At 52.2% G+C, this 14,368-nt stretch overlaps 1 protein-coding gene across 10 annotated transcripts in view; it reads right to left on the bottom strand.

Moving 5' to 3' along the window:
* The window catches only part of Ncor2 (nuclear receptor corepressor 2), a 149,498-nt gene extending 135,919 nt beyond the window's left edge, over nucleotides 1–13,579 (bottom strand). For all 10 annotated transcript variants that reach the window (XM_013349886.2, XM_013349929.2, XM_013349937.2 and 7 more), the window contains exon 1: nucleotides 13,559–13,579. The gene's annotated coding sequence lies outside the window, so the exon portion shown is untranslated. The remainder of the gene's footprint in view (nucleotides 1–13,558) is intronic.
* Nucleotides 13,580–14,368: the final 789 nt, after the last annotated feature.

Below are 14,368 nucleotides of genomic sequence, written 5' to 3'. Positions count from 1 at the left end.
CAGAGGGAGCAATTAGAGGCGGAGGCCTGGAAGAAGCCGCATCGACTGCCTTCCCAGAGAAGGGGCCTCTCTGTGGTCAGAGGCAGTCTGGCTCACAGCCAAGTATAGGCCAGGCCAGGACAAACCAGGCCGGGAGCCCACAGAGGCCCAGGCAACCCGACCCGCCATCTGCTATCCACCTGTCCATCAGCACTCTCCCACATGGGCCCCAGCCCCCCCATGCAAACCTTCACTCCCAACAAGCCCCACTCTGGTTTTATTATTAATTTTGGTTTTTGAACAACTAGGGGTGCAAACCAGGCCCTCATGTACGTCAAGCAAGCACCCCCCCAACTAAGCCACCACATCCCCCAGCTCATCTCCTTGCTTTCCAGATGGGGGTAGGGAAGGGGGAGAAAGGGGTCAAGGCCCCACCAAGGGGACTTCACCTACCCAGCTGCCTCCACATTTCCCTGGCCTGGGGAACAAGTAGGGTAGGATCACGGGAAGGGATGGGGGTGCTGCCTTTGGGGCCCATTTGCAGAAAGGACATAGCAGGGCTGCCTAACAGACCCAGTGTGGAGTCAGTCGCCAGGTTCACCCTGGGCCTGAGTAAAAATCACCAACAATCCCCATCACGCTTGCTCTAGGAGGCTCAACCCAGAGGCTGGGGAAAGCAGGCTTGCTGCAGAGTCTCGGCTGCAACCCAGGAGCAGGGATAGGCCACCAGAGGCTGCATGTGCTGGGCCAGGGGCTAAGGCGAGATCAGGGCCACAATCGATCGCCAGAATACAATTAATTGCCTGGGTCAAGAGGCAAATTAAAGAGATCTGTCACCCAGGGCTCAGGGGATACTCAAGAGTCCTGCAACCCAGGATGGAAGAGGCAGCAGGCATTGAAGGTGTCATGGGGGAGGCAGACCCTGGCTCCCCACACACCATTCACCAAGTCCCCTGTGAGTTGACACTGCCTGACACATTTGTCCACACCACAGTGCCCAGGAAGATCCAAGATGGAAATGCCACCATCTCCCCGGCAGACAGTGAGGATCTGCCCTTTGCCCTGCGCTTGCTGCCAGCCTGGGCTGAGCTACCCTGAGTCATCTCAATGTGTACAGTTTGTAAAATGGGGTACACCTCATGACCCCTTCACCCTCCACACCACCACCCCAGCCTTGCTGACCTCCCTCTTGGACCCATCACACAACTGGAGAAACTGAGGCTCAAGGAGGTGGGGGGGGGATCTTCAGACACTATTCCTAGAGGTCCTTTTCAGCCTAACTCAGCCTGCGCCTAGAAGCCAAGGCCACATGGGAGAAGAAGAGGACCCAGCCTCTACTCCAGGAGTGAGCAGTACTGACTGATTTCACAGCCTGGTCCAGTTGGAGATTTCTGTTTGGTAACAAGAGCTGGTGACTCTCCCAGCCCCACTGGGGTGACAAGGTTGTGTGCACTGTGACCATGTCCCAAGGACTCCAGATTACAGACATAAACAAACAAGTAAGCCTGCCTCTCACTCAGGGCAGCACTCAGGGGTCACCCAAGGGCCCATTCCCAGTCAGCAGCACGGCCCTAGAGCACAACTCTTAATCTTAGAATAGGGTGAGGCCCCAATTCAAATTCCTCCACTACCCGTTCCCCGCTGACCTAACATCCTCTCTCTCATCTTAAGAGTGTCAAGCTGCTGAGCCAAGCAGACTAAAGAAGAAAAATTGAAGCTACTTAGTAAAGAAACATTCAGGCCAGGGAGCTGGCTTGGCAGTAAAGACTCTTGCCACCAAAGCTGACAACTGGAGTTCAATTCCTGGGATCCACATGGCTTTAGAAAAGCTGACTTCTGCCAGTTGTCCTCTGACCTCCATACACGTGCCGTGGCAGACATGTGTGGTACCCCCCACACACATACACAATAGATAAATGTAATGTTTAAAGTATCTATTTATAGGTGTTTTTGCCAGCATGTATGTCTGTGTACCACTTGTGTGCCAATAACTGTGAAGGTCAGAAGGAGTCAAATTCTCTTTAACTAGAGATAAAATGGTTGTAAGTCACTATGTGTGGGTGCTGGGAATCTAACCTGAGTCCTCTGTAAGAGCAACAAGTGCTCTGAACCACTGGGCCATCTCTCCAGCCCCCAAAATAAATGTTAAAATAAAAATTGAAAAACTAAATCTTCATTGGTTTTCACATGTATTTACTGAGATGAAATTCAAGAATCATGAAATGACAGAATCAGGACAACGGGGATAATTCAGTGGACAGCCATTATTATCTAGTTCCACAACAGCCTGTCACCCTAGAAGTGGCCCTGTCCAAACTGAAGTCTCTCAAGCACCCTCCCCACTGCTCCTCTGCACCATGGTTTGTCCTTTCTGGACGTTTCCGTGGCTCACACTCCTGGAGCGTTAGCACACCCCTTCCTTAATTCCACGTCACTCCACGTCACGCCTGGAGCATTAGCACACCCCCCTTCCTTCATTCCATGTCACTCCATGACGCTCCATATCATGTTGGGGGGCGGGACGTGGTGCTGCATCCCATTTGAATGATATCTGACTGTGTGGACAGGTCAATTACATCTTTTTTGAGATTTGTGTTTATTTTATGTGCATGAGTGCTCTGCCTACAGCATGTATGCGTACCACATGCATACAGTGCCCATGGAGGTCAGAAGACGGCATCAGATCCCCACAGGTGGCTCTGAGCTATCATGTGTGTGCTGGGAACCAAACCTAGGTCCTATGGAAGCACAGCCAGGGCTCAGTGGCTGAGCCATCTATCTTTCCAGTCGCATGGCTCTCTCTCTCTCTCTCTCTCTCTCTCTCTCTATATATATATATATATATATATATATTTTTTTTTTTTTTTTTTTTTTTTTTTCGGACAGGGTTTTTTTGTGGTTTTGGGGCCCGTCCTAGAAATAGCCTCAGTAGACTAGGCTGGTCTCGAACTCACAGAGATCCGCCTGCCTCTGCCTCCCAAGTGCTGGGATTAAAGGCGTGAGCCACCACCACCCAGCTGTATGGCTATATTTTTAAATGAGGAAAAAGAAGTGTTTTAAGTAACAGCAGGACAGGGGAGACAGCTCAGTGGGTAAAGAGTTTACTTCTTAAGTGTGGGGACCCGAATTTGGATCCCCACCCATACGAAGTCAGGTATGTTGGCATGCACCTAGGCACAGCAATTATGGGAGGTTCAAACAGGTGAACCTCAAATTCCCTGGCTGGCCAGCCTAGCCTACTTGGTACATTCCAGGTCCCAGAGAGGAAATGGCTAAAGACAACGCAAGAAGAGCCTGAGCAGGCCTCTGAGCCCACACGCACACATGTATCCTCCACGCATGAAGAAACAGCATGGCAAAATGTACGATGTGAAACTCATACACACGGAAATGTGAAAAAAAATTGTTAACTGAATAAATAAACCGTTTCCTAAGAACTAATTTGTAAAATTACAAACCAAGCCTAATGCCTATAATGACACAGAACCTGGTCCATGGAAGGAGCCAGCCAATGGGTGGGCAGGGTTTGTGGGAGCCAAAGGCCCCACCTTGTTCTAACTCCCCAAAGCCCCGACTACCTGAGGCTCCTGAAAATGCCATGAGCTGGCAGCAAGTAGACACCATGTCTGTCTCTAGGGAAAGGCTTCAAGGCAGGTGGAACAGCATGTGGGAAGGCAGGCCCACAGGGGAGAAAATGCATCCAGAGATGGGGAAGCCACCGGGGCAGCATAGAGCCCCTCACTGGCCCTCAGGCAGGACTGTATTGGTGGTGATTGAAACTGGAAAAGAACCTACACCCCAATGTGCTTAGAACAGTTCCAGGCTTAACCTACAGTCAGTAGTGGTAGCCATTCCTGTTACCTACGAGAGACACAGCAACAGGTTCTCTATGTCCAACACTTCTACCTAGACGTCTTAGAAACTGCTAGGGATGCTTGTGGCTTTGTCCATGAGAATCCCACACCAACTAAGTCCCCTTGCTTTGAATGACTGACCATTAAAGCTACCCCTGCCAAGCAGGTACCAAAGGCACGGGCTCTTTAGGACCAAGGCACAATGCTTCTCTTCCCTGAGTCCAGAAGATTCCAGTCAGCTACTGACAAGGGCTGCTGGATACACTGGGCAAGCCCACTAACCTCTCTGGGCCTCAGGACTTCCTACACATGGGGACATGAAAACTGAATATGTAATTAGATGTAACTCAGGCTTCCTCAGCTAGGCACAGGCCTCAGGCTGCCCCACGGCCTAGTCCAGATGCTGGCAAGGAATGCCAGCAGAGAAGCTCTAGGCCCCTAGCAGGGGAAGCAGAGAGTGGAGGATAGAAAATCCTGCTTCCTCCGCAGGCCAGGTGGCTCATGGCCTACTCAGCTTTTATCTCAGAGGAGATAAGCTGCCTGCTCAAGTTCACGATCAAATGAACCCACTTAATCCCCGTAGGGATCTGGGCTGAGCCGCTCCCAGGGCCTGTGGAGAAGGGCTACTGATGCCTGACTTTGCAGAGGGGCCACACACACCATGGGTGCCACATGCTGGGCAAGGCCACTCACAAAATCCTAAAGAAGCACAGAGCCTTTCTCTACGGAGTGGGGGGGGGGCGCAGGGGTGGTAAACCCAGGCTGACTTCCCTCACTGCACCACCTGCCCCTTCAGAATAATCTGTGCCCCCCACACTGAAATGCCAAGACAAAAGTAGCAAGGTCAGGGTATCTGCAGTGCCTGGCACTGAAAACATTTCAGAGACAATCTACAAACAGGCCCGGGCAGCAGCATGCTCAGTTGCGTGAGGCTTCCTTGCCCTAGAAGACACAAAGAGCCGTGGAGAGTGCCCCAAGGGCACTGGGCGGTCTGTAGGCATTTCTGCTGTCACAAAAGCGAGCACCAGTTTACAAAACCAAACACTGGACCTACAATGCCCGCCCTAGGAATGTGAGCTAACCTAGGCTTCATGAGACACGTCTCAAAACACTTAGTGAAGAGGGAATGAGACCGAGAGCCCCCCCTTCTCCTGCCCACCAGGAGTTCCCTCTAAAGGCTGGGCTATGCTCAGACTGTTTCTAACTTCCCACTTACAGAAAACACGGCTGCCAAGGCTCAAGCCCTGCCTGGCAAAGGCATGCCCTGGCAGAGTGGCCGCCTCGGCACAAGAGCAGGCACCTTCCGGGAAGTCCCCACACCTATTTCCTTTTGTTCCCCAGTGTATGCAGGATGGTTCAGCAGCCTCTTCCCACCATGATCTGCCAATCACGAGACACACTCTCCATGACAGACACTACTCAGATGACATCAACCCACAAGTCACAGATCTCGACACAAGTCTAATGACAATGGGGACAATTACTACAGTCAGTGGCTTGGTTCTCAAGTCCTAGCTCCACAAACAAGCCAAGATGGGTAGCACTGTCTCAGCCCTGTGTTACTACATACAGGGAAACTGAGGCAGCATGATTTAAACATGCTGAGGCTATGTGGATGTTGGTGAGAGAGGGGATTCCGAGATTCCCAGAGTGCCATGGGTTCTAAGGCCAATCTTCTTGAGCATGGGAAACACCAGGCTGGTGGCACATAAAGCTGTCACTGTTCCCCCACTGCTGACCTACAAACCGGCAGGGCCACACGGCTCACTGTGACAGCAGGCTATAACATGTCTCATGCAGAATGACGAGAGACCCATGAACTCTGCCACAAGGACACGGTGGAGCCCAAGCCAACAGGGAAATACACTGGCCTGAGGAGCAGAAAGATGTGGGTGAGAAAAGCCCACACTCAACCGAGGCAGCTTGGGCTGGTCTCCAGCAAGGGAAGCTAGTGGCGATGTCCTGTGATCTTTATTTGACCAGCACATCTCCTTATCTCCTTGCCACCTCGCCCAGGCTGGTAGAAACAAGGCACTTCTGCCCTACAGCCTCTGTACCCAACCCCATGAGGGCACCCCCAGTCAGCCCAACCTCCAGAGTTTGCCTGGGGGAGGGGAGGACACACACGACACTTACGTAGAAGGATCTCATTTCATTTCATCGCTGCTCTAGTTTCTGGCAACCAGCCCAGAGGCCTTGGGACAGGAGCGGGCAATTTCCGCCTTTCTCTGCATCTGGGGAACTGGCCTCTGGGCACTGCCTGCAGCAGAGAACCCAGGGCACCTGCCCCTTGGAGACAAGGCCATGGCTGGGGGAGCGCATCCTAGGGAACCAACCGAAATTTGTCATGGGATAAGCTAGGGACACACTGTTCCCTGGCCATCCACCGGAGCTGGGTACACACTGGGTTTGAGAGAATATAATACAAAGAGAGAACATGGGACCACAGACCACCCCCTGCCTCCCAGCCTCCCCCTTCCTCCCCCACCTGCCTGGCCACCCCAGCCCCCAGATCCCAGGACATAATGACCACCAATGTCCTGGAGGTCAGGGACAGCCATCATCCCCAGTCCCAAGAGAGCAATGGCTCAGTATGAGCTTCCTCTTTGGTTATAACAAGTGACATGACCAGGCAACAGATAAATCCATCTCCACCCTCGGTTTGGGGACGGGAGCCCCAACAATAGAGCAAGGGGAAGACACTGGGTGGGGCTGAGCCACCCATAGCTAGGGACCCAGAGCACTGCTCCCCATCTTCTTCAGCCTTGGCCTCCAGCCTCTTGGTCATGAAGACCCTAGCACCCCACCCATTCCCCTGGCTCCAGCCAATTTGCTCCCAAGTCCCACCTGCAGCCTCCACTCTCCTTTGCCACTTTTCAAAGCATACAGCATCCAACACTCAGCATCATTTGGAGACTATTTTGCTAAAAAGGCTCCAAAATAAGTGCATCAGAGCCTCGAGAACCCCCAAGGTTCACCTCACAAACCCTAAACTCGAATTTCTGATTTTGGTGCCCAAGTAATATCCTCTCCATTTCCATAGGGCACAATGGACATGCCCAGATCTGCCACCCATATGATAGATCCACCCCCAGAACACAGCCTAGCCTTTTATGAAAATGTGACTCAGATCGAGCCTGTCACTGGAGACCTGGCTCTAAGTCAACAAGAAGTAACTATCAACCAGTGTTTTGGAGGTTTGGGGTTTTGTTTTTGGGCCAGTCATGAGACCCAGCAGGAACACAGGAAATTTTCTCCTCCCCAACCCCTGTCGGCAGAGCTGAGGCCATAAGAACAATACTGGCACCAACCAAGCCTCGAGCTTCTGTGAGCCCTCCAGGTATCACAGGCCAGGTGACAGAACTCTGCAAGGCACAGCTGGGCAGCAGAATGAAGCATGCATGGGAAGCTCCCAGAAGGCCAAGTGGCTGGCAGGAATGAGGACTGTAGAGATTGTTAGCTAGGATGGGGTCTCACAGCCACCCAAAGATACTCAGACAAGTCTGGCCCTTGGACCACCAGAGAACCAGGTCCCCTATGGCAGTACTGAAGGGACAAAGGTCAGCCCTGGCCTGTGACAGGAACTGAAGGCTGACCCAGGGCCCCATGAAACAGTCTCTTGCTTCAAAACCCTTTCTGTCACCTTCTGTCCAGAAAATGGGGGAAGCACTGTCCAAGGGTCAGAGAGGGTAGATGCAGCAAAGGAGATGGCCTCCAGTGCCAAGACCCTTCCCCTGCCCCAGTTCAGCAATGTCCCCATCCATGCCAGCTCCTCTCTCCTGGCCGTACACATCTCAATGTCTCCCAAACACCCACAAGTACTCTTTCCAGAAACTGGGGGGCCCAGATGACCAGCCAAGGGAATCAAAGCACAGGGAAGACAGCACAAACGTGAAGGTCACACAGCACACTTGCAGTATGGTCCCACAGACCTGTGACAATGGAGGAGCAGAACCCAGGTACCAGGTGACACAGTAGGGGGGACACAGCTTCCTGTCCAAGTAGGGACTGCTTGCTATTTATAACACGCAAGGAGAAGCCAAGAGAGCAGGGTAGACCTCCCTCAGTGCAGGGCCAGCCAAAGCCCAGATGCCTTGGAGGGTGACCCTGAGAGTACAAGCTGCAGTGACCAGAGAGGCACTTGAGGGCAAGGAACTGTTCCTACCCAATCAAAGGGAAGGAATCCAAGGACAGACTAGGTCCTGCCAAGGCCACCTGCCACCCAGGAAGGGGCACAATGGTAACGTGTACCTCAGTTTCCCTAGCTGAAAAATGGGGAACTGGGCACTCTAGTGACTAAGGCTTAGAAGGGTCAGTCCAGGACAAGCACTGTAGAGTTCTGATATCCCCAACCAGCTCTGGCACCAGAGCAGAGGGAGGCCTCTGGACACCACCAGGCACACCTGTTCCTAAGAGCCAGGCAGGGGCAAGCCAGTGGACACAAGGACGACATTCACCCACACACGTGCCATGCTATTACAGGCAGTCGGCCACTGTACAGATTCAGACACTGAGGCTGGGCAGCACCTAGGCCTGCACCTCAACAGTCCAGAGCAGTCGTGGTGAAACAAGAGAGGGCTGGACTCCGGCACTGAAAGCCTGGAAAAGGCAGCAGACATGAGGACAGATGGGAGACTCAGATCTCCGGCAGTCCTGGGGCAGGTGCCCTGCACCCAGCATGCAGTCTCGCCATTCTAGAACTTGGGGTATAGCTGGGGGTGACAGACAGCAGCAAGAGACAGCCAATGCCAGGCATCAGAGGACTAAAGAAGGGGGCTCAGCCCGGTGAGGGTGTAACATACTGACAAATCAGGAAAGAGCCCTTGGGACAGGCGATGTATGAACAAAACTGATGATGTGAGATGTGCAAAGGCCCTGGGGTGGAGGCATATATAAGGAGAGGTAGCTGAGACCAACGTGGCGAGCACAGAAGGAGCAAGGGGCAGAGGCAGAGATCAGCTGTACCTTACCAGCCACTGTGAGGCCTGGCTCTAGCACTGAGCCAGCTGGGTCGATGTGACTGGATTGTGTTTGAATGTGGGTGTGTGTGTACACAGGCATGGGGAGGTCAGAGGACATCTCAATGCTGCTGCCCACGTCCTGACTACCTTGGTTTTGGTTTTTGCTGTTTTGAGAGAGGGTCTCATCCTGTGGCTTTCCAATTAGGTCAGCCTGGCTCACTAGCAAGTCCCAGGGATCCTGTCTCCATCTCCCAAACAACTGGGATATAGCAGTGGTTTCCCACCTTCCTAATGCTGTGACCTCCTTTCAATACAGTTCCTCATGCTGTGGTGACCCCCAACCATAAAATTATTTCATTGCTATTTCAATAACTATAATTTTGCTACTGTTATGAATCGTAATGTATGCAGGATATCGGATAGGCGAGCCTATCTAAGGGTGGTTGAGAACCACAGGTTGAGGACCACAGGATTAGATGCTCACATGTCTATGCCAACTTTACATGGGTTCTGGGGACTGAACTCAAGTCCTCCTGTCTGTGCAGTGAGCACGGTACTGACAACGCCTGAGTTATTGTTTTCCTGTCTGTGTGTGCTCATGTATGGGGAGCATGGGCCACAGCATGTAAAGCCTAAAAAGTCAATTCTCTCCTTCTACATTTACATGGGTTCCAGGGATCAAACTCAGGTCACCAGACTTGTTAAAACAAGCACCTTTACCTGCTGAGCCACCTCAACCAGTCATGGTGACAGGCCCTGAATCTGTGATCCTTTTGCATTGGCATTCCAGTGCACAGATTCCCAGCATGCACAGCCGTACCCAGCTGACTGAGGTTTTAACGGCACCTATGGTGTGGATGGTTGGAGTGACTGCTGAGAAGCAATCCACTTCCCAGAGTGAGTAGAGAAAGGAGCAGTCCCCAGGTGCTCACAATTCTCTGTTGTGGGAGCCAGACGGCCAAAATCAAGAGCAGGGCTGGTCCTTCTGGGAATCCCAGGGAAACTCATCCTTCACCTTCCATGTTCCCAGGAGTCTGCAGTCCCAGACAGCCCTGCCTCCGTCTCTTTCCCATCTTCTGTCCACATGCCTCCATGTCAGCCCCTCCTAAGAGGACACCATGTTGCATTCAGGGGACACCCCCCTGCGGTATAATGTCACCCTAAATACTGATGTCCACGGTGACTCTTGACACTAAAGGTCACATCCTAGGGTTCTCCAAAGGAGAACTTGAGTAGCAGGAGACACTGGTGAACCCAGGCCAGGAAACGGTCCATGAATAGAAAATAGATGGGGACAGGAAGCTAGGAAAGGTGGGCCAGGCAGACTGAGGCCACAACCTCAGCCTCCCAAGTTGCAATAGGGACCACCCAGGAGCCACTGTGCTTACAGAGAGGCTCAGCTGGCCAAGGGCAAACCTCTAGGGCCTGAGGGTCTCCAAGAATAACAACACCTCTCCAACCTCGTGGCCAGCTTAGCCTCCCCCAGCACGCTGATCTTGGTAGCCGGTGTCAAGCATGGAGATACTGGGGATTGTCTCAGAGTGGCTCAGTAGGCACTGCAGAGACCAGCATGAAGACAGAGGGGCCGGAGACATCTCTAGGCCTGGCTCTGAGACTTAGGCCTTAAAGTTCCCAACAGAGAACATCCACAGACAAGACCAAAGGAAACTCCAGCCCTGCCCCCATCCACCAGCACTGGAATGTGGGATCTTCCCACAAGGGTGGGCAGGAGAATAGACCTCTAATGCAGTAAGTGAGACATATTCAGGAGGTAGAGGGCACCTGTGGGGTCCCCTCACATCCCTCCACTTGCCTCAAGAAGGGCTCTAAGCTAGGAGGTGACAGCAGGCTTCAGGGCTAATGAAAGGACCTCAGGGACGCTACCTGAGTCCTACACTAAGAGCAGAAGCCCAGACTATAAGGGGGTCCCTGACTCCCTCTTCGTCAACTTAGATCCTGGGATGCTGAGACCCTGCTGAAGACGGCAAGAGGGGCATGTACCCCAGCTCATGAGCTTGGAGCAGCTGGGTCACGCCTGTGGGGTAAGAGCTCCCTGGTTCCTTTCACCCCTTCGCACCCTGCAAGGTCCCCACTTTGCTCTAAGTCCACAGCAGCCTGTCTACAACCTGGGCTTGAGCAGATTTCCTCAAGGGTCCAAAGTCACAGAATACCAAGTGCACCCAAAGGCAGAGGGGAGCCCAGTCACCAGCCCGGGGAAAACTGGCCATGGGGGTGGGGGTGGGGGTGGGGAACATAGACGGATCCTAAGGACACCTGCACAATAGACTGACCCTGAGGGCCACCTGCCAAGGAACAATTAACCCTGGAGGCCACTCAGGTCAGTAAAGACTGACCCCAGAGCACCCGGATGCTGCATTCCCCGTAGCAGACAGCCCCACACCAGTCCCAGCCCCAATCCCAGCTCCAGCCACACCTGGGGCTCGCAACCATCTCCCTTCCCAATACAGTGCCACACAGGTAGGTCAGAGGAAATGGGAGGCACCTGAAAGCATCTGGGGCAGTACCCCAGGGTCCCTGGGCACCAATAGGTGACATACCACTCCAGGATACATTCTTACTCTATCGCCAGACAGGTGGTGGTGGCGCACGCCTTTAATCCCAGCACTTGGGAGGCAGAAGCAGGCGGATCTCTGTGGTCTACAAGAGCTAGTTCCAGGACAGACTCCAAAGCTACAGAGAAACCCTGTCTTGAAAAACCAAAACCATAAATTAAAAAAAAGAAAGAAAGACCAAAACCCAAAAAGAAAAAAAAAAGTCACTCTGTCAAACCCCCAAGGTAGACAGGTGCCCAAAGGTACTTGCTCAGAGTTTAACTTGCTAAGCCACACCCCAGTCAGGCTCAGTTTCCCCAAGGGAACATTGGTGGAAAGAACACCCTCACCCCCACCTCACTCAGGAGACAGATTTTTATAGACACCCCACTTAGCACCTTCCTCCTAGACCTCAGCACTGAGGCAATTCTAAGGAATCCCCACGATAAGATAAAAATCAATGCTGGAAGCCAAGACAAAGGAATCTGGACTCAGGGAGATATGGATGAAAAACCCAAACACAGACTCATGCTACTAAAGGCAGAATTGCAGAGCTGCGTGGGAGCTCCCAAGCCACCAAAGTCAAGAGGAAACAGCAGGTTAAAAACCGGTGAGAATTCTGAAAACCATCAAGTCACCCAGAAACTGCTCAGCATTCCACACAAGTAGTTAAGAAGCGAATGGACCGGGCACAAAGCCAGTGACCTCCTCATTTCCCCACTGATTACAACTGTCAGGTACCACTACCAGCCCAGGTGACTGGGCTAGGACCCAAGCAAGAAGCAGGAGTCTTGGAAACATTCAATATGACTTCTAGACCCTGTCCAGGGCCTATGTCCTCAAATGCAAAAAAGTCAAAGGGGTCGAAGTACAAAGGACTCCCCAACACACTGTTCTAGCTGTGTAGACCGGCCTTCCAGAGTTGGGAGTCAAACAAGTATTTATGGACCCCACCCAAAAGTTGCACTTCACAGAATCATTTAATAATAATAATAATAATAATAATAATAATTGCAAGCCTTCAATCCCAGAGCTCAGAAGGGAGAGGCAGTCAGACCTCTGAGTTCAAGGTCGGTCTGGTCTACACCGTGAGTTCCTTGTTCCAGGACAACAAGGCAACACAGTGAAACCTGGTCTTGGAGAGGATGGGGATCGTGCAGCCGTCACACCAGCCCAGGCACCTAGAGCACCAAGCAGCGGGTGGTACCCTTGTACTAAGTATGCCAGAACACAGACCAGTGAGGACCAGGAATGACAGGCAACCAGTATGCAAGAGGGTCACACATACAATGTGTCACCAGGGACACACAGGAAAGTGGCTGGTGCTCCGCCAGCCTGCACAACCCAGTGTGACTGCCTCAGGAATGGAACCCCGGAGAGCTGTCAGCAGTAGGTAGCCACCCCACACTCCCCACTGCCATCATTCTTCCCATAGGCCCCGGGGGCTCCTTTTATAAGAGTGCTTTTCGATGAAGCCCAGAAACTTCCGCAGTTTACAAAACACAACTTCTTGGAGCTTTTTCTTTTCTCTTTTGACAAATACACAAAAGGCAGCATCAGCCACCAGCCTAAGTGAGCCAGAGCTGTGTGCAAACATGTGGCAGCCAGCTGTGATGACACACGCCTGTCGTCCTAGCACTCACAAGGCTGAGATGCGAGTGCCAGGCCAGCCTGGGCTACAGATGAGTGAGATTCTGTGGTGGTGTGAATGACGACAGCACCCACAGGCTCAAAGGTTTGAATGCTTGGTCCCCAATGAGTGGAACTGGGAAGGTAGGAGGTGTGACCTTGTTGTAGAAAAATAAGTCACTGGGAGTCAGCTTTGAAACTTCCAAGCCCACACCAGACCCTATCTCTGTTTGTGTATGTCTCTCTGTCTCTGTGTGTCTGTGTGGTGTAGGCGTCTGTCTCCTTCCTCTCTCTCTCTCTCTCTGCCTGCTGCCTACGGATCTGGATACAAAGCTCTAGTCTACTGCTCCAGTTCCATTCCTGTCTGCTTCCCACCATGATGATCCTGAACTAAACTTCAGAAACTATAAGCAAGCCCCCAATTAAGCACTTTCATGAGGGCTGCCTTGGTCATGGTGTCTCTTCACTGCAACAGAGCACTGACTAAGACAGACCCTGTGCCACCCCCCACCCCAAAAAAAAAAAAAAAAAGAAGAAAAGAGTCTTTGCCATATTATTTCATAGCAAAGAAAGTCTCACTTACAGGAGGCACGTCCTCCCCAGAGGACCAGAGGAAATAGCACACCAGGGTCCCGCTGGGTCAGCAACCACCGCATCACGCATCACCGTGTGCCATCCAGTGCATAAAGACAGAGCCACCTAAGCATCGTTCACTCCAGCTGCCTGCTGAGCCTGGGAAAGGGGAAGCGGAAGGGTGTTGGGACCTTGATTTGGCAGAGCCTTCCTGCACACCTGCTCCAGGAATTCCTAGCACTCCAGCCATATTACCTGGCCTGGGGCTCCCTGGCCCACCAGTTTCTTGCTTCTCTCATTATTAACGGTTAAGTTCAGTAGAGCCTGTCTTCTCAGCTACTCTGGAGGTGGAGGTAGGAGGACTCCAAGTTCAAGACCAGTCTGGGCAACTTTACGATTCTGTTCCATAAATAAAAAGGCAAAGAGAAGCAGGATGTGGCACAGTTGACAGAGAACTTACCTAGCTACACAAGGACCTGGCTTCAATCCTGAGGACTACAAACCAAGAACAAAATTATAATCATTCCTGTCCTGGGTGGTACCAATCTCACTACAAAGGCTCAGAAGCAGAAGACACAATAGAACAGTGGTTCTCAACCTGTAGGTCTCTTTGGAGGTCATACGACTCCTTCACAGGGGTTGCTGAAGACCACCTGAAAACACAGATCTTTACATTATGATTCATAATAGTAGCAAAATTACAGTTATGAAGTAGCAATGAAAATAATGTTACGGTTGGGGTCCCCACCACATGAGGAGCTGTATTAAAGGGCTGCAGCGTTAGGAAGGTGGAGACCACTGCTCTAGAACACCCCCACCA

Source organism: Microtus ochrogaster, chromosome 2 (genome assembly GCF_000317375.1).
Source record: "Microtus ochrogaster isolate Prairie Vole_2 chromosome 2, MicOch1.0, whole genome shotgun sequence".
Taxonomy (NCBI): Eukaryota; Metazoa; Chordata; class Mammalia; order Rodentia; family Cricetidae; genus Microtus; species Microtus ochrogaster.
The sequence above is the reverse complement of the archived record's forward strand: the minus strand, read 5'-3'. Positions and strand labels throughout refer to the sequence as shown.